We start from the raw sequence: 20,409 nt of genomic DNA, 5'->3' as shown, positions 1-20,409 counted from the left end.
CTCCGGAAGGAGTGGTCTTAGGACTGTAGGCATGGAAGGGCATTTGTGTTCTAAAAGAAATCCTAGCAGGTATTTTCCAGACACTTTCTAAGGTGTTAATCACAGATTCTGCCCTTGCCGCTCTACTCTTAGGCACACAACAGGAAATGGGTATGTTCTGATAATAACTTGTCAAAGGCCACAGAGTTAATGAGAGGCACAGGGTTAAACCAGGCCGTTTAATCCAGAGCCCAGGCTTTAAACTACCAGGGCATCCCAAGCTTTTATACCCTTGCAGATAGCTTGGGGAGTCTTGTTTCCCTGAAGATTTTCAACCTGCGAGACTGGAGCGAGCCCCATGTGATGCTGAGGGCCTGGATCAGCTTAGGCTCCAGGCTTCCTTGTCTCGTTTGTACCTGAAGATTTGCTTTGGTAGAAGTGACTGAGTAATGACTCAGACAGAGTTCCAGCCATTGAAAGAGATCTTACATTTCTTGAGAGAAGAGGACAGGACATGCCATTGAGGGCCAGAGGAGGGAATCAGTAGGTATAGGAGGCAGAAATGGAAGAGAAACAGAGGCCCTGTCCTGTAGGGAGGCTTCTTTAGGAAAGACATGGCAAGGTAAACATTCATCACTAATACCTGGGGCCTGGGGTGGTCCTTAGGTGCCCTGGAATGATGAAGACAGGAGAAACGCTATCTCGAGTTAGATGATGGAGAGAGCCAGTGAGACACACTAGAGATTCGTCCGCTGGCTTATGAAAGGCGTCCCCTTCACTCCCTGCCGGCCTCTCCAGCCTGGGGAGGGTTTGTCTCTGACCAGCCAGCCAGATTCTTAGATGTTAGAACATCTTACAGAAAATGTTAAAATGTGGTGGATACAGCTCTACCACACTGTCCCCTTCTTTCTGTGCTGTCTTTCCCTGGCCTCCATAACTGTAACTGAGAGTGGCAATGTTCATATTTCACCTGTCTATTGTCAGGGGTGGTCAAATCTAGCCAGTTAACTTGTTCTCTATGGCCTACAGGTAACAGGTTGAAAAACTTAAAAAAAAAAAAAAAGCAACTATATTTTATACCATATGGAAATGATGTGAACTTCAAATTTCAGTGTCCATAAAGAAAGATTTAAGGGACCCATGGCCACGCTGGCCATTCATGTGTTTCTCTTGAGGCAGTTTTCTTCTTACACCACGGTGTTATGGTTGTGGCAGAGACATAGCCCCCAAGCCACAGTTTTCCACTTTGTCCCTTTATGGAGAGTTTACCTGATGGAAATAGTTCTTTTGGTTCAAGTTTTCAAGACTGCTACCCTGTGACATGAGACACCTAAATATGGCCAGTGATTTTTTTTTTTTTTTTTTTTTTTTTGCTAAAGTGATCTTAAGACTAGAAATGTAATTCTAAGGCAGTGTAAAGAGAAGATTCCCGTTAGGTTTTACCCTCCAGGTGAGCCAGAGGTTCCAACGGCGTGCGGACTTTCATGGAATCTACTGAGTATCTCTCCCTTTGGTGCCCCGCGTGCATGTGGCTTTCCCAGCAGTTTAGCAGATACAGTTACGATTTGTGTGGTTGGCTGGAAGCCTTCGTAAAGGCAAGCGTAAACCGCACTAGGCAGAGTCAGTAGTTCTGTTGAGGCATGCCCGCCGCACATTCCAAACCTACAGGGCTTGGAGCTGGGGCCTGGCTGGGGTCTGGCAGAAGATGGATGTAGGGTAGATAACAGGAGAGGATATGTCAGGACTTGAAAGAACCCCCTTGCTTTTGAGGACACAGCCCGGTTCACTTGGGGGTGGCCTATTTTCCATATCTAACAAAGATACCACAATTAACAGCCTGTTGTCGCTTTTATCTTGGAAGGTTTTGCACCTTCCCTTTTCCCCCCAGGGCTGGAAGCTCTGATTTCCAAGTCTATCTCTCCCCGCACACCCTTTGCTCTGTGGGCACATCCCTGTTCTCACTGCTGTCCAGCCGCTCCTTGTGTGAAGAAGACTCCATCATCAGAAGCTGGGCTGCTCAACTGTATGTGGAGCTGTAGATCATGAGTGGCCTGCACCATTCACGGATGCTTTTGGCTTCCCCTGTCGCTCTCAACACGAAGCAACGCTGGCCTGTGTTCCAAAGCACCCGACTATTCTAAGGGAAGAGTACCAGACGGAGACTAGAGCGGTTTAGGCCGATTTTCTGCTATAGCTAAGGGTTCAAAGGAACTCCTGAATGTGTTTCCTGAATAAGAATGGGGTCCGTGACCTGGAAACTGCTAACTAAACATACAACTCAAACATATGACAGAGCTGAGTCTATCCATGGGCTTTATTTCCCATTAGGAAGCTGGAAAGGCAAAGCTTTGGCCAGACTTTGGCTTCTAGAGATGGGTGGAAAAGTAGGCCCTTTCTGGTTATTTCAAACTGAAGGGTTGTGTGTGTGTGTGTGTGTGTGTGTGTGTGTGTGTGTGTGTGTGTGATCAGATGGCTGAAAGTTGCCTCCGTTCTCTGCTTCATCTAGTCAAGGTCACCTGACTCTACTCATTGCTGACAGGGATGTTGGGATTGAAGATTTATGTCTCCAAGCCTATGGTTTAGGATCTGTCATCCAAAATTGTAGACAGGGTCTACGTGAAATAGAACAGCCCAATTCTATACTAAAGAACCAAGGCCTTTTAGAGGATTATTTACTCTTTCCTTCCTTCCTTTCACTTCATTCAGTGAAGAAATTCCCAGGTAGCTGACTCCCCTCTAGTACAAGCAGCCATTTGTAGGTGTGCTTTCTGCCTCCTTGCTACGCAAGGGTGTATAGTCAGTCGGCAGGATGAGGCAGCTGTTCTAGAATATTGTCAACTGTGTGAGTTGTCCAACTCAGCACTTCCAGAGAAAAGTGTGGACATCCTAAGGGAACTGTAGGAGACATGCTAATTAGAATAGAGACTGAAATTACCTTGGGCCCCTCGATGGGACACCAAACATGTCCTCTACCTAAGCTGGGTTTGCTTTTTTCCCCTTTCTGCCCACGCTGCTGGGGGAAATGAAAGTGTGAAATCATTTGTCTCCTGATGAATCACCGTGGGAAAGTAAGTTTAGCAGAATGCGTTGTCAAGTCAGTTGAGACAAGTGGTCGGAGGACAGGCATTGTGTTTTGTTTTTTCTCAAGTGATTACGAGTCCTAAGTGCAGATGGGTGGTGATATGGAGATAATGTGTGTTTGGAAAACATACACATGAGCAAGACAATTCTTAGGCTGGTCATCATCCAGGAGTCACAGATTTCATTTTCTTTTGTTACATAATTAATTTACCTGGGTTTGGGAAATCAAATAAATCCAAGTGATTCTAATATAAACATCTTGGGTGGCACTGCCCCTACAGAGACCAGCAAAGAAAATCCAAGCTAGTGTGCTTTAAAAAAAAATGGTTAAGTTGTTAATACTCCTCCGTAGTTATTAGTACATGACTTAAGTCCATCCTTAACAATAATATAAAAACCCAGCAAAGTGATTAAACACGGTTTAGGGACATGGGATAAGTTTGAAACACCGTCTAGGAAAGCACTAGACCACGGCTGAGGACTAATTAGTGAACCTCCCTCCAATCAGTTTTCTGGGACTTTGGGGGAAGTTTCCCCCCTCAGAACCTCAGGATCTTCTTTGTGAATAATGGATCTGGGTTAACTGAAGCAGAATGGACTTTGGGGGGTCTAAAGGTCTTTAGTATTAGAATGGACTTTCTCAGCTTGCTGGATTCAAAGGTGAATTCTCAAGTAAATGCAGCGTCCTGTTTGTACACTGCCACCCTCCCTTCTGCCCCAGTCCCTCTGTGTTTTGTTGAATTGTGTTTGTGGAGGGAAAGGGCAAGAGGCTAATTGCTCCTACCTGGTAGCCAACAAAGGCATGATAAAGGCTCAGCTCACCCCTCCAGCTGCATGCCACAAAACAAGATAGAGTTATTCATAGAAAGGAGTGGTTGTTACCCAGCCCAGAAATGGAAAATAGGCTTGTGCAAGATCCGTTATACAATTTCAAGGTGCCAGGTTGAGAAAGCACAAGGACCACATAGATGACTCTGTTGTATAGAATACATCTTTGTCACAGCAGCTGTTAGAACTGTGCTTGCTAATATAGACAGACGGACAGACGGACGGATGGATGGACGGACGGACGGATGGATGGATAAAAATCACAGCGTACCTGTCCACACCTAGTCATGTGCAAAAAAGTCTCCCTTTGGCTTACCAAAGTAAGATCTAGAGAAGTGATGATCCCAGTCCTCTCCTGAATTTGCCACCATTCTTTTGCGGGCACAATATGACCTCCTTTGAAGGCTGCCCAAGTGGAGGTGGGCTGTAGAATATGGCACATGTGCTAGACAAAGTCCTATTACCTAAGGCAATTAGAAAGGGAATACATCATCCCTGGATGATGGAGACCTTTCCTTGTGGTTAAGTGCTCAGTGAATTGTAACCTAGCTAGGACAGAGCTAGTAACAGAGACTAGATCAAAGGTGAAAAAAAACAAACACAGTCCCCCAGGTGGGCAGTGATGGAGAGGGATATGTAAATAGCAAAGCAAACAGCTTTGGGTGAGTGAGAGAGCTTGGGAAGAGGTTAGGCATTCAGTATATCTGAGCATCTGAAATAGTCAAACTCATTTAAAACCTAATGAGAAAACAATGAAGCCAAGAAACCGGTTCTCCTGGGAACTCACAAACTATTTGCTTATAAATTAGGTATTAGGTAAGTGAATAGAACTAGATAGTGTAGAGACGTATTCTCAGTTATAGTAACTTCCTGAACTGCCCCCCGTGAATGCTGTAAAATACTAGAAAATAGGTATCAGCAGCTACCCTCTACCCATCCCAAAACTAACAAGGCCACTGGGAAGGGCAAAGAAGAGCTGGAAACAGAATGACCCAGGGGTTTCTCAGCCTCCCCCATTTACATGGGAATATGGGGATAGCTTTAAGAACAACACCTTTCTCAGAAGCTAGGGTCCTGGAAACTGGCCACCCAAGCTAACGACTTTCAGGTTCTTGTCTCATGAACTCAAAGGCTGAAATCCACGGACCAGCAAAGTTTTAGAGAAAAGTTTCTCACAGATTTGTAGATGGGAACTAAGAGGAAGAAAGAGTCGCAATGTTTGAGTTAGGCGCAAGGTGGACAAACAGCCATTTGATGGGAGGAAGAGTAAGGAAGCCCAGAGAATAAGCAAAGGTGTACTTTGGCCCTGGTTGGTCCCTGAAAGAGGCAGAAGGGAACACAAAGGGGAAGGTTAGGCCGTGGACTCAGGACTCAGAAATAGGGGACAGTCCTAGCAGACCTCGGGGAGGCTCCTGGGGACACACTAGTGGTCAGGGATTCTGGGAAACAACAGCACATTGCTTCACTAAAAGGCTCATTACTTCTCGGGTCTCTAGCATGGTTTAAGGTAAATTCACCTTCCTGAAAGATGATCCCTTGGCTAGATTTTTGGCCAGCACAACTGGATTAACCCTCAAGGGAGGAAGACAATGGCCTGTCTTTTCTAGAGGTAAATCCCATCCTTTGCCCGGGAGGCTGCAGACTTCCTGTGTGTTTTAATACTTGCTTTAACACCTCGAAAGTTCCAGACTAGGAAATGTTTTCTCTCCTCCCGGCAAGTCCAACACGCAGTTGACAAAGCCTGATTCCACTAGAGATAGCTATGAATTTGATCTGACACAAAATTAGAACCTTGCTTTAAACATTATTTGTGCAGATTCACTGGTGGTGGTGGTTGTTGCTGTTGTTGTTGTTGGTGGTGGTGGTGGTAGTGGGTGGTGGTGGAAGTGGTGGTGGAGGTGGAGGTGGTGGTGGTGGTGGAGGTGGAGGTGGTGGTGGTGGTGGTGATGGTGGAGGTGGTGGTGGTGGAGGTGGAGGTGGTGGAGGAGGTGGAGGTGGTGGAGGAGGTGGAGGTGGTGGTGGAGGTGGTGGAGGTGGTGGGGTGGTGGTGGTGGAGGTGGAGGTGGTGGTGTGGTGGTGGTTGTGATGGATGTGGTGGTGGTGGTAGTGGAGGTGGTGGTGGTGGTGGTGGTGGAGGAGGTAGTGGAGGTGGTGGAGGTGGTGGTGGTGGAGGTGGAGGTGGTGGTGGTGGTGGAGGTGGTGGAGGAGGTAGTGGAGGTGGTGGAGGTGGTGGTGGTGGTGGAGGTGGTGGTAGAAGTGGTGGTGGTGGTGATGCTGGTAGTGGTGGTAGTGGTATGTACACACTTATAAAGGCCAGAGGACAACCTTGGCACCACCCATATTTTACTGTTTTTGAAACAAAGTCCTGTCACTGAACAGGAGCTCCTCAGCTTGCGACAAATACGCAGAGATGCTCGATCATCTCCAGCTCCATAGCACTAGGATAACTGGGTGGGGGCGGGGCACCATGCCCGTTTTTTAAACATGGGTTCTAAGGATCACACAGGTCCCCATGCTTACAGGACTAACAAGCTTCTGGGGAGCCATCACCTCAGCCCAATGTTTTGTTTGTTTGTTTTTAATTCGATTTGGTTCTGCAGGTTTCAAGAGTAAACTTAATAGTTGACAATCCAATGCCATCATGTTGCAATGTCAGCAGGCTGGACACTCTGTCTAGGGTATTCCTACACAATTAGTCACAGAGACTAATCCAATCCTGCTGTGATGGCCAGCTATGGAGAGGAATAAGTGTGACATTTTAGCTCTGACAGTTTTATGATGAAGAGTGAAAGTCTGTCACCAACATATTCCTCTTCACAGAATACCCATATTTAGAGAGTTCCACACACACAGAAAGCTCTTTAATTTTTCTCACTATTTTTTTCAGACAATCCTGTCAATGTTCTAAACCTGTTTTATTGCTACCCGTGGGAAAATGAAATTATAAAAAGACCCAGTGAGGTATAATAACTAGCCTTAGGGACCCCATAGCGAGATTCAAAGACAGAGATCAGAATTAAAAGTTAGCATCAAATTCCTTTGGTGAAGAACAGAGCATTTGTCCACCGGAGGCCAATGGCCCCGGAGAAATAAAATATATATCCCATTGCCTTTTTCTCTGTTTTTGTCTTCCCCTTTGTTCCACACAGAGGGTCCACGGTAGCCTGAGCATCCTGCGTAGCGATGCCATGCTGTTCCCACATGAGGTCTTCACGTTAGAGAGTGGGTTTGTGTCTTTGCTTCCTATTGCTGTGATAAAACACCATGACCAAAAGCAACTCGAGAAAGAAGGGGTTCACTTGGCTTGTAGGTTACACTGTGCTGTGGAATAATCCTCTTGTACACTGTAAATATCTGTCACTCGGCTGGGCGGTGGTGGTGCACGCCTTCAATCCCAGCACTTGGGAGGCAGAGGCAGGTGGATCTCTGTGAATTCAAGGCCAGCCTGGGCTACAGAGTGAGTTCCAGGAAAAAAAAGATTTGTCACTCAAACTGGTTTAATAAAATGCTGATTGGCCAGTAGCCAGGCAGGAAGTTATAGGCCGGGTGAGCAAACTAAGAATGCTGGGAAGAGGAAGGGCAGAGTCAGGAGTCGCCAGCCAGATGCAGAGGAAGCAAGATGAGAATGTCAAACCGAGAAAAGGTACCAAGCCATGTGGCTAAACATAGACAAGAATTATGGGTTAATTTAAGTGTAAGAGCTAGTCAGTAATAAGCCTGAGCCAATGGCCAAGCAGTTATAATTAATATAAGCTTCTGTGGTAATTTGGGAAGTGGCTGCTGGGTATTTGGGAGTTGTTGGTGGAACAGAAACTTTCACTAACAACACTTTATCCTTGAGGGAAACCAAGGCAGGAACTCAGGGCAGGAACTGAAGTAGAAGCCATGGAGGAGTGCTACTTACTGGCTTGCTCCCCAGCAAACTTTCTTAAATATCCCAGGACCACTTGCCTAGGGATGGTGCTACCCACAGTGGGCAGAGCCCTCCCCTCCCACATCAATTAACAATCAAGACAATACCACAGACTAATTTGATGGATGCGATTCCTTAACTGAAGGTCCTTCTTCCCAGATGACTCTAGTTTGTGTCAAGTTGACAACCAGCACAACTGCCAAGCATCTTTTTTTTAAAGTCTGATTTATTTATCACCTTCAGTTGTATCATATCTTAAGGTAAAGTGAATGGAAATTTGAAGTACACTCTCAAATCAATGAATACAGTGAAACAGCCATCTTAGAAATATGATCTATTCCTGAGGACCAACCCACCTCAGGATGAACTACAGATGATGCAAAGAAAATGGTACATTCTTTGTTTTGGAGACAGGCATACTGAGGTCCAGAGAGTTTATGTGACATTGCACACGTGACCTGGCAAATTGGTGAGAGAACCAGGACTGAAGCCTGATCTCAGTTCTTTCTTATTGTCCTGTTTAAATGAAAGTCATCCTGGAACTCAATCTGTCTAATGTTTCCTCCAGTAATGGGATACAGACATGAAAAGTCAAGAGAGCAGAAAAACTGCCAAAGAGGCTCATTGGTGGTGTACTTGTCTTGGACACATGAGGATCAGGGTTTTCTAGAGATGCCATCCTACAGCAATTTAAGGAAAGACATAATGACAATAAATAGCCTATAGGAGAGCGGGCACTAGGTAAATGGGAAGAGAAAATAAATTATTTTATCAAATATATACCACTAGCCACTTAATATCCTTTGCTAATTACTCATCAATCTCAAAACATTGCATTCCCCCACTACTCACTATGAAGACTAGGGCGGCCTTGAATTTGGAGCAATCCTCCTGCCTCTGCCTCCCAATGTGCTAGGTTTATGCACACCTTACTCTCCCAGTTGCTGACATGCCAAATAGTTCCTACTCTCTCATGTCTTGGCCTCAGGTAGGTTGAATTTCTCTTTACTCACTTTGAAGTCAGGCAGGTCTCTGTGATTCCTTGTCCCTTGATGAGACTGGGAGTGACTTCGCTTCCCAGCAGGAGATTTGCAAGGCGGTCTCTAGTGCTCTCTGGGTCTGCTGCTGCTATGCTGTGACCCAGCAAGAGGATCAAGAGAGGTCCTTGGAGAGCCTGGATACCCTGGGTCCTGGGAGAATTCCCTGAGCAGAGCCCCTTTCTCATCCATATTGGACACTCAGCTGTGAGTGAGGAAGATTTGTGTAGATTAGCCACTGAAGAACAGGGGTTCCTTATTACACAGCATGCCTTGTTCTGGATGGCATAGCTCTCAGGTCGGTGCCTCTTGTGACCATTTCATCTTATTAAAGAATCTTCTGAGTTGCTCTGCCAGATCAAAAATGCTATCCTTGATTTTACCACCTGTCCTGAAGACTGCATCTTCAACTCTATCTAGAAACTGACCACTGCTTACCACATCCACAACTCCTATCAGGTCAAGACACCACCATCTTCTGTTGGATTCCCGTAGCAGTTGCCCAGACTTTGGCTTCTTATGGCCTCCTAACCACATAACTGTGAGGGTGGTCATTCAGAGCAGATTTCATTTACATTGCTAATACCATTGCTCATATTCTGATGATGGTTTATTATGCCCCAGAGTAAAATACAATGTTGCATGAGATCTACACTCGTTACCTCTCCATCCTCACCTCCTCCCCTGTGGTCCCCCTCATGATCATTCATATCCCAGATCCTATCACTTAAGCTGAGCTCTTCCCATTGCCCAGGCTCCAGACAGTCTTCCCAGGACATCATGCCTCCTTTTTCTTTTGCCATCAGCTCTCTGCTCAAAGGTCTCCTCCATGAAGCTTTCTGATCCCTTCTCCATCAGCTAATATCTCCTTAGTATCTGTGCTGCTTTAAAGGAGGAAGACGAAATGGTACTGCTGCATGATTAAGCTCTCTTCTAAATTCCTTTTAATGGAGGTACTTGAAAAATTATTATTTTAGGTTAAACATCAAAGAATTGAGTTTCCTTGTGACATTTTCATACACGCGTATAATTATACTTTATGATTGTTACCCCCACCAGTACTGTCCCTCCTGCCCAGTCTTGTCCTCTTGCTGGACCCCTTGTCCATCCTAAATAGTCCTGCTTCTCTCTTCATGACACAGAGCACCAGTTACTGCTTCCTCTCCCCCCTACCCACTAGATCTCTCCCTCCCCTCTCCCTCCCTACCCATTAGATCTCTCCCTCACCTCTCTCTCCCTACCCATTATCTCTCTCTATCCCCTCTCTAATAGATATTTCCCTCCTCTCTCTCCCCCCTCCCCATTAATTCTCATAACCTCTCTCTTTCCTGTCATTGATAAATCTGTACAGTATGCATTTATATGTCTGCATCTGTACAGATTTGAATACATATTCTGCATTGAAAGAAAATAATATTTATTGTTTTTTCTGTCTGGTTTATTTTAATATAATGATTTCTAGTTCTATTTTCCTGAAATTTTCATTTTTCATTACAGAAAAAATTTCATTTTGTATATAGCATACTTTCTTTGCCCTTTGATTTATGGATGGGCACCTAGACTGGTTCCGTAGCTCTTAAATTCCTGATTAATTTCATTTACTTCAGCTTTCCTATGAAATGAAAACCATAATTATTCCTACTTAAGAAGTAAAGAAATTATGGCTTAGCTATATTAACATTTGCTTAAGGTCACAAAGCTGGTAAGTGGCAGAACTCAGATTTATCTGACTCTGACCCTTGAAATTATGATCTTGCTTGCTCTATTATTTTCTCTCCATTAGGAACATTTCAAGTGCACATTAAAAATTGATTTTGGCAATTTTAAAAATAAGTATTTATATCACTCTGTGAGCAAATAAATTCCGACGGATGGCATCATAGCAGTTAGGAGAGCTGTAAGCTTGCTGGGCGAAGGTCCCGCAGGGTGGAGACTAATGAGTTGGTGTCCACCTGGATACGGTGTATAAAGAATAAAGAGGTGACAGGCTGCTGGCTCTGCCCTTCCTGATCAGGAAAATGATTGGACAGGTCACAAACTGACATATTCAATATTGGCAAAAAGTTTCCTTTTCGTAACAATAATGAATAAAACAAGATTAAGAGCTGAAGCCTGGTAGGCTGAAGTTAAAACTTCAGTTTAGGTTCAAAACCCAATATCATTAATTCAAGAAGAGAAAAACCAGGCTCCACATCTCCATGTAAGGGAGCCTGGTGGTTTTAAGTGATTGCTCTCTTTCTGTGGCATCCTCAGGGTAACACCACACCGGTGTTTTCAGCAAACATTTTAGTCTCAGTTAAGAAAACAAACAAAACCTGTCTGGCTTTTGGAGGAGGTAAGTTGCCACGGATCTATCTCATGTCAGCCCCTTGTTTTCAGTTTTGATCACCAGGCTCTGAGAGGACACTGACAGACTTGAGAGTAGCAGGAAGATGCTAAATCATGTGACTCAAAAGCATGTGAGAGACTCTCTAGATGCAGAGTTGTCGAGACTCACTCGCAGGGTGGTGGGAAGTTAACCCAGCTGTGTGAAAAGGTAAGAATTGGTACCAGCAAGAAATTAGAGAGGGGCAGACTTCAAGGCAATGCCCAAAGTTTCCTCATCAACAAATGTACTCTACATCCCTAGTGGTTATGGAAGACATACAGTAGACAGCAACAATCTCACCCTTCTCCTCTAATAGTCATTGACCTATGGGGGGGAGGGGGAAGATTCGTTCAATTATAGATGTTGATTTGCTTAATTGTAATCATTGGCATTGCTATGAATGAATGTCAGTAGTGGCTCAGAGGAAAGGGTGATTGATTCTCTTTCAAAGGGGTCAGGGGCACTTGATTTAAAGGATAATTAAATATAATTTACAAACATAGTAAGAGTGTCTCTAGGGAATAAGTGCTGCGAAATTGCTTCTAAAAGGAACCAGAGATGAGCTGAGAGCATCATATAGAAATGTGAAGAAGCCAAGCACGGGGGCATTTTAAGTCAAGTTCCAGACGCAGCTCAGTTCCCAAAGGAACTCTGGAACATGTGGTACATCCCAGAGTTTGCTTGGCATTTGTACCTGAACCCTCATTAGTTGGTTATGAGCTACCTCGATGGAGAGAGGCTGAAGATGGGAAACTTCTAGCATCTCAGGTGCTGAAATTCTTTAGAGACTACATGTATAGGGTATGAGCCATTGGCATCAAGGCATGCAGAAAGAGCTTGGAGGATAGGTATATGACATAGAAGACCATACAGGATGTCTTCTAGTAGGAACATCAACAGCATCTTTCATAACCAACATGAAAGGGAGAGTCTTCCATCAAAACAAACCAAGCAAAGGGACAGAGAGAATGCAGGCTTAGTGGGACAGATGCAACTTCACGGGAACACAAAGGACGAACAGAACAAAAGCAGGAAAAAGGCCAAGAGCTGACTGGTGGGAGACAAAATCCCCCAGCAAGCTAGCTCAAGAGAGGCAGCAATCTCACGGAAATCTTGGTGGGGAGAAGACAGCACTAGGCTGCTTCCAGGAGACAGGTTCTAGAATGCAATCTGGGGTCCTGGTGATCTGGGCATCTCCCAGGCAGAACGTAATGGGTTGCTACTGGTAGATCTCTGGTAGATCTTCTTTACTTTTCCTTGTTTAAATTCCAAGGTCAAGAATCGGCTTGACTCCCCCCATTACCCACTCCCTTCCTTGCCCTCATGTCTCAGTCTCATCTCACTATATAGCCCCCTGGCTGACCTGGAACTCAATACATTGACAAGGCTGGCCTTGCACTCACAGGGATTCTGCATCCCAAATGCATGTTTCTTAACTTGCTGGAAAGTCTGAGGCAGGTGCCTGACCACAATGCCTACCCGGAGGAGTGCATAGTAATATGGTATGAGATACAGTGAAGATGAGGGAGAGTAATGGCCGTGGTCCAGGTGCTGACTGGCTAGGATAAACTTCCCAGGAACCTGATGAAGAGGATCCTTGAATCCATTTTCTATGGCCTTGTAACCAATGAATGTTGTGAGGCAGGTAAGGTGGACTTAGCAATAGGAGCTTTAAGGAGCACTCATGGTCTCAGTCGAGAGGACTGTCTTGGAATTTGTACCCCTGGTGTTTCAGTTACTCCATCGAAGGCCTGGCCTTCAGCCTTCTCAATCCTTGGTAGTGTAGTCAGAAGTTTTCCTGCCTGGCCCGAGGTTGGGACAAATCTCTCCCACTTGCATCCTGAAGCTGCTTAGTTCCAAGTAAACACACAGAGGCTTATATTATTTACAAACTGTATGGCCTATGGCTCAAGCTTCTTGCTGGTGAGCTCTTATAACTTAACCCATTTCTATTTATCTGTAAGTTGCCATGTGACTTCATGGCTTGCCAGTACTTTCACATCTTGCTTTTCCTGGCAGCTTCCAGCATCTCTTCTGCCTCTCCTTTCCTCGTCCTCTCTCTCCAGTTGGAATGTACTGCCTAGCCTTATTCTGCCTCACCATTGTCCAAACAGCTTTATATATCAACCAATAAAAGCAACACAGCATACAGAAAGTTATCCCATAGCACTTCCCCTTTTCTGTCTAATCAAAAAGGAAGGTTTTAACTTTAACCTAGTAAAATTATATATAACAAAACAGTTATCAAGCAAGAATTACTGTTATGATATCTAGTCTACTTATATCTGGCAAATTTAAAGAAAATATTCTATCTATCCTATATTTGTTAGTCTAAGGTTTCATATCTAATTTATCTTTTATCATAACCAAAGAAAATTATAATTATAGCTATCTAGTCTTTAACTACATCAAAGACCTCAGAAGGATATAATATTACCCAAGTAAACAGGAAGTACATTGTAAGCAACTTCCAAAAATCTAGACTGAGACAGCTGGCTACCTGGACAGTCATCCAAAGTTCCTCTGTAATGTTGGGACACCCATCTTTAGCCTGTAGGCCTGAGTCTCTCAGTCACTTTTCCCTGTGTTCTGTAGAATGTCTGGCAGTCTCCTCTGCAAAGCAGGAACCTGAAGGACCATCTCGTCTTGCAAAGTTCAGTGGTCACCTTCCTATGAGTCCTGCATGTCCAGTTTATACATTTTGTCAATCAGTCCAGGCAGAAACAGTTTCTTACCCAAATGGCCAATTCTGCCAAGAAGAAAATAAATTCCATATGGACTGTCTTTGATGCCCATCTTCCTCTTTGAAGTAAATTGATGCTGCCAGGAGCAGATATGTCTCATTGTCCAGGAAAGTCTAGGTTTTTAAAGCATGAGTGAGAGAGATTTGTCTGGACTGCTGGGGGCTGGGCAGAACAAACATTACAGCTGCAGGTAGTTTAGTTTATTAGCCAGTGGGTCAATCCTTTGGGGTGAGTTCACCTGGGCCATTCTTTTGTACTCAGCTGGAGTTGTCTGGGTGATGATGATCTTGTCTGTAATATGAATGATGTTCAGTCTGTTTGTGTGGTGTCCTCTCTAACTCACCATGATGAGCTTCATCACATGGACTTCTTCTCCAAGTGTCAAAGAATATCAAGAAGGACACACTCTCAAGCTCCCCCCAACCATGTGTGTGTGTCATTTTTAGCTGCCTTTAGTCATATGTTCAAGCCCAAGTCAGGATGGGCCCCATCTCTCAAAAAGAAGAGATACAAAGTTACTAGATGTCTTAGTGATGTTCTATTGCTATGAAGAGACACCATGACCACAGCAACTCTTAAAAATGAAAGCCGTAATGTAATTACAGTTCAAAAGTTTAGTCTATTATCCTCGTGGCAGGGAGCATAGAGGCATTTGGCAGACGTGGTGCTGGAGAGGTACCTGAGAGTTCTGTATTCAGGTCTGCAGGCAGCAGGAAGAGAAAAGGGGACACTGGTCCTGGCTTAAGCATTTGAAACCTCAAAGTCCACTCCCAAGTTACAGAATTCTTCCAAAAAAGTCACACCTTCTAATCCCTGTCAAGTAGTGCCGCTCCCTAAGGACCAAAGGTCCAAATCTATGAACCCAGCGGGGAGAGACATTCTTATTTAAACCACCACACTATGCAAAAATGTATTTATATAATTGAGAAATTTTGTTGCCATTTTTCAATTTATCCGGTCTTATATCAAAGAAAGGAATTTGACTTCTGTCTTACAGGCAAGGGAGTCACTGACGACTTTTTAGCATGGAGCCGTGTGCCGAGGTTTGTTAGAGGCCTGTGTGGTGGGGGTGGGGACACAGAGCAGGAAGATCGCCTGTGTTTCACTGCAGATGATGAGACAAGCGGTGGGCCTGTTCTGAGAGAATGGCTGTCGGGATGGAGAAGAGCACAAGACCGAGGAGAACAGGGACAGTTGGAATGAACAAGTGTTGATGATATTACTGCCATGTTGGGTTAAGGGGTACCAAACTTTCAGCTTAAAAGTCCAGCAGGGTAGGGGTGTCCTCTTTCAGCTGAGTCCTAAACGCCTCTCCTTTCGAGGCTGTGCTGGTCTGATTTTCTTCAGAACTACTCCATTACCATTCCCTCTCACCTCCTGATTCATCAAGATAATCGAGGCCAGCAGACATCAATCAACTCAACTCCTATCTTCTGGCACCTCCTCCCCATCCTCTGTTCCAACGGGCTCATGCCCGCACCCGGCATGACTGCTTGCTGAGGCTTCAGAGCGTGGACTCTTCTGGCTCAGGGCTGAGGCCTCTTCCTGTGATCCTCATTCCTGTCGCCTTGGGTCTTCTTGTTCTGTGCTCTACACGAACTTATGGTCTCTGCAATAGATTTTCTCTAACGAGGAGAAAGAAAAGCATTACATGTCTTCAATACATTTCAGAGGTATGCTCTCAATAGTTGCGTACTTTAAATATAGTTTAGACGTTTTGTTCAAATGAGGTGGCCAGTAAAGAAGTTTCTTGGACTCTGGTTCTGGCTTTAGAAAGTGTTAATTCCCCACCCCCACCCAACCCCCCAGTCTGCACAGCATCCCCCATCCTCCCCTGATAACTTTGATCTTTTACCTGAGACGGTAAGTTGTTAGTGAAGAGCTCTGGGCCTGAAGAAGACAGGAGGTGCTGGAAAGAGATCAGAGAGCGGGGCAGACAGGGCCGAGGGGGTGGGAGGGGCTCCTCTCTGTGGAAACATGAAAGCAAACTTGCTAGGCGGTGACTAATGATACGATAACTGTCTACAAACACCAAGTGTGTATGATGGGAGCGCCAAGAAGGCATTGCCTCACCCAGCACAGATACAATCTGAGCAGTAGCCAGGCAGACAGAGATGCAGACGGAGCATCCTGAATTACAGGGGCGGGGGAAGAGAGACGGAAGGGATTTCACGAAGTCTACTTCCTTTCTGAGGACAACGTTCGCCAATCTGTCTGCCCACTCACTATTTATCCCCCCCCCCCCCAGTAAACTTTAAACTCCTCACAGAAGCTCCTTTTTCTCCATTTTCTTCATCTCTGAATGACCTTCTTGAATTCTCTCTATTGTTTCTTTCCAGCAATGTTCACCCAAGTAGTGATGGCCAGAGCCAAAGCATGAGCACGTTACCACGTAAGTCAACTGCCACATGTCCCCCGTGGGATAGGGGTGTGAGGGATCCACAGCAGCCTTGCTATTGTACTTAGAGGTACTGTTGATACTGGAGGCATCCCATCCGAGGGAGTGAAGATGCCTCTGTACAGTCCTTTATGACTCTCCTCACACTGTGACTCTGAACCACCCATCTTGTTAGCATCTTCGTGGATCCCCAGGGTGTGTGGTATACTCGCCGCAAATACTGAACATGGCTCCTCTTCTCAAGAAATCAAATAGAATCAAATCGGGATGAACTGGGAGCTCAGGAGACACTTGAAGCAGAGTTCAAGAAGGCTGAGACAACTGTGGAGCCATGGGGATGGAAGGCAGAAAATTACCGAATGTATGAGGCCGACCGTGGAGAAAGTGTGAGTCCGCCTGTGACCCCTGTGACCCCTGTGACCCTGCCCTCGCTCCCACGGTGCCAGTGACAGGTCAGGGAGGTTTAGCAGCCGCAAGAGAAGACTGTACATCCTCCTTTCAGAATAACCCGAAACATCTTGAACAGGATGGATTCAGAACCATCAACTCTGAGGACAAAACGACTCTGATGAGGAAGGGCCTTTACTGCCCTCACGTGGTGAATGCAGGACAGCGCTGAAGGAATCAAATGGGACTTGTTCTACGTTGTAGGAGGCTGGAAGCCATTCTAGTTGAAGGTGAGCACTCAGGTTACAGGCCTTCATTTAATCGGGGGACGACCAGGGTTTGGAACTCTTTTGAACTCTCTAGTTTTGTGAATTCTCAACCAGTTGGTTTCTCGATTTCTATTTCTTTCTCTTATAGTCGATGAGAGGGACATCTTTGGTGAAATGCTGACATCTTGTGGTAGCTGTGAGAAGAACTGTGGCATTTCCAGGCATGTGAGCCACCTAGACCCTTGAAGTCGGAATTCATTCTTAGGAAAACTGTGACTCCAGTTGAATAAACCTTGGCATTGGTATATTCGTTTGTAGAGAAATGGAATCTGTGATTTTTGAATTGTAGACTGGCCACTTCTGTGTGAATGAATAAATTTCTCAGCCTTATCCACATCAGCAAAATACACACACACACACACACACACACACACACACACACACACACACACACACTCAATTATCCCCTCCCCCTCTTTTCACCAAAGCTTCTTGTACTTCCCCATCCGCTCAGGAGGAAAACAAAAAGTGTCCATCATTCCTGAATTCACCCTGGCCATTTCAAAATAAATAAATAAATAAATAAAATGGGCAAATCTTCTCTGCCCCCATCTCCAGCAGATTACTCAGATCTCCCCAAAGCTTCCTTCCCACTCATCCTGTTATCCCAGCCACCACTCCAGCAGGCATTCTCTGGGAACCTGCCAGTCAAACCTGCAGAGAAGCTAGTAGGTCAATGACACAGACAGGCACGTTTTACGTCTTCACTCTCCCTCCTCTTCTCCAAATCCAATCCCCTCATCTCATCCTCAGCTCTCTGGAGCAGGCTACCTGTTGTGGCCTCTCTTCACTCTTTGACGCCATTCCCAGGGGACTAAACAGACATGGTAGACCGTCCTGCTTTCCTCTTTCCTGTGGACCCTCTCCTATCCCCTCCCTTAGTCCATCCCCATTCCCAAGTGTCTGATCTCTATACCTAGAAACACATTTTACCTGGAAACCTCAGTGGCTACACCTGGAAGGAACCCAGAAGAATTCCCCCGAGACAATACACAGCCACTATACCAGCCTCAGAACTAGAGAGGGCGACAGAAATGAAGGAATAAAACACACATCCAACAAAGGTAAGACCAGAAAGCAGCACCTAGATTTACAATCATCCCAAACCCAAGAGCCTAGATACCAGCATCAAAACACAATCAATACGGCCAGGACGCTACATCTCCGTTAGACACACCAGTCCCAAGATCTGCAACACAGGTGAAGCAGAAGACGGACGGGGCTTTAACATAACTTTTATGAATATTCTTAGGCCCTTACAGAGAAATGAACAAATCCCTTAATGAAACCTGTGCAAACACATGTAGTGGGAGGAGATGAATAAAACAGTTCAAGATATGAAAGCAGAAAGAGAATCACTAAAGGAACCCCAAACTAAGGGAAATCTGGCAATGAAAACTTTGGGAGCTTGAGGGACCTCAGAAGCCAGCCTCACCAGCAGAATACAAGAGGTGGGCAAGAGAATCCCAGGCACTGAGACACAGCAGATGAAATGGAATCCTCCGTCAAAGAAAATGTTAAATCTAAAACCCTGGCACAAAAATGTCCAGGAAATCTGGGACACTATGAAAAGACCAAGTCTAAGACCCATAGTAATAGAGGAGGAAGAAATACAGCTCAAAACACAGAAAATAGTTTCAACAAAATCACAGAATAAAGTTTTCCTAGCCTAAAGAAGCATATGCTCATCAAAGTACAAGAAGCATACAGAAGTACACCAAACAGACTGGACCAGAAAAGAAATTCCCCTCAGCTATTAGTAATCAAAACACTACATGTATAGAACAAAGAAAGAATATTAAAAGCTAAAGCAGTCCTATTAGAATTACACCTGACTTCTCAATGGAAACTCTAAAAGCTAGAAGGGCCTGGGCATGTGTGCTGCAGACTCTAAGAGACCACACTGATGCCAGCCCAGACCACTATACCCAGAAAAACCTTCAATCATCACAGATGGAGAAAATAAGACTTTCCATGATAAAAGCAGGTTTAAGCAATATCTATCTACAAATCCACCGCTACAGAAGGTCCTAGAAGGAACACCCAATCTATAGAGGTTAACCACACCCCCAAAATTTACAAGGAATAAATAATCCCAGACAAGTGAATCAAAAGAGGAGAAACACATATACATATGCATACCACTACCACCATCACTACAACAACAAAGTAACATAAATCAACAAACACTGATCAGTGATAAATTTCAACATCAGTGGTCTCAATTTACCAATAAAAAGACACAGACTAACAGAATGGATGTGAAAGCAGGGTCCATCCATCTTCCCTCTGCTGCATCTAAGATACAGACCTCAACATCAGGAAAGACATCACCTCAGGATTAAGGGTTGGAAAAGGGTATTCCAAGAACATTGACCTAAGAAGCAAGCTAGTGTAGCCATTTTAATATCTAACAAAATAGTCTTCAAAACCAAAACTAATTTGAAGAGTTAGGGAAGGACACTATATACTCATGAAAGGAAGAATCCATGAAGAGGACATTGATTCTTAACATCTGTGCATCAAACACAAGTGCACCCACATTGGTAAAAGAAACACTACTGCAAATTAAATCATATATTGACTCACTCACTCATAGAGAGAGACTGCAATACCAAACTCTCACCAATAGACAGGTCATCCAGACAAAAACTAAACAGAGAAATGCTGGAGCTAACTGACGCTATAAAGCAAATGAACCTTCCTTACAGAGATTTCACCCAAACACAAAAGAATATAGCTTCTTGTCAGCACCTCATGGAACTTTCTCCAAAACTGACCACATACTCCCACAGCTGGTCTCAACAGATACAATGAAACTAAAATAACACCCTGCATCCCATGTGACCACCACAGGTTAAAGCTGGATATGAACAACAATAGAAACAAGAGAAAGCTTACAAACTCATGGAAACTGAACAGCTCACTACTGAATGACAGAAATAAGATAGAAACTAATTTCTAGAATTGAATGAAAATGAAAACATGACATACCCAAACTTATGGGACACAATGAAGGTGGTTCTGAATTGCATACTAGTAATTTAATAGCACACCTGAAAGCTCTAGAATGAAAAGTAGAAATCACACCAAAAGGAGTACGTGGTAAGGAATAAACTCAGGGCTGAAATCAATAAAATAGAAGCAAACAAAAATTACAAAGAATCAATGAAACAAAGGTTAGTTCTTTGAGAAAAATCAGTTAGATTGTCAAACCCTTCTCCAAATTAAGTAAGAGGTGGATCCAAATTTTAAAAAAATAGAGATGAAAGGGGGAGGGGCATAACAACAGACACCAAGGAAACCCAAAGACCCATAAAGACAAACTCTACCAAACTGGAAAAT

The 20,409-nt window shown here is 44.5% G+C and overlaps 2 long non-coding RNA genes across 2 annotated transcripts; one reads left to right on the top strand and one right to left on the bottom strand.

Annotated features, from left to right (window-relative positions):
• Positions 1–10,261: 10,261 nt before the first annotated feature.
• LOC121832632 (uncharacterized) lies at positions 10,262–15,928 on the bottom strand. Its single transcript, XR_006076256.2, has 2 exons — positions 15,806–15,928; positions 10,262–15,575 (listed from the first exon to the last, which is right to left on the bottom strand). It is a non-coding gene; the product is annotated as an uncharacterized LOC121832632 (long non-coding RNA).
• LOC121832631 (uncharacterized) lies at positions 15,901–17,309 on the top strand. The gene is made up of 3 exons (XR_006076255.2): positions 15,901–16,342; positions 16,593–17,025; positions 17,153–17,309. It is a non-coding gene; the product is annotated as an uncharacterized LOC121832631 (long non-coding RNA).
• The last annotated feature ends 3,100 nt before the right edge of the window (positions 17,310–20,409 follow it).

This window comes from Peromyscus maniculatus, chromosome 10, assembly GCF_049852395.1.
Source record: "Peromyscus maniculatus bairdii isolate BWxNUB_F1_BW_parent chromosome 10, HU_Pman_BW_mat_3.1, whole genome shotgun sequence".
Classification (NCBI taxonomy): Eukaryota; Metazoa; Chordata; class Mammalia; order Rodentia; family Cricetidae; genus Peromyscus; species Peromyscus maniculatus.
Note: the sequence above shows the minus strand (reverse complement) of the source record. Positions and strands in the feature narration are given on the sequence as shown.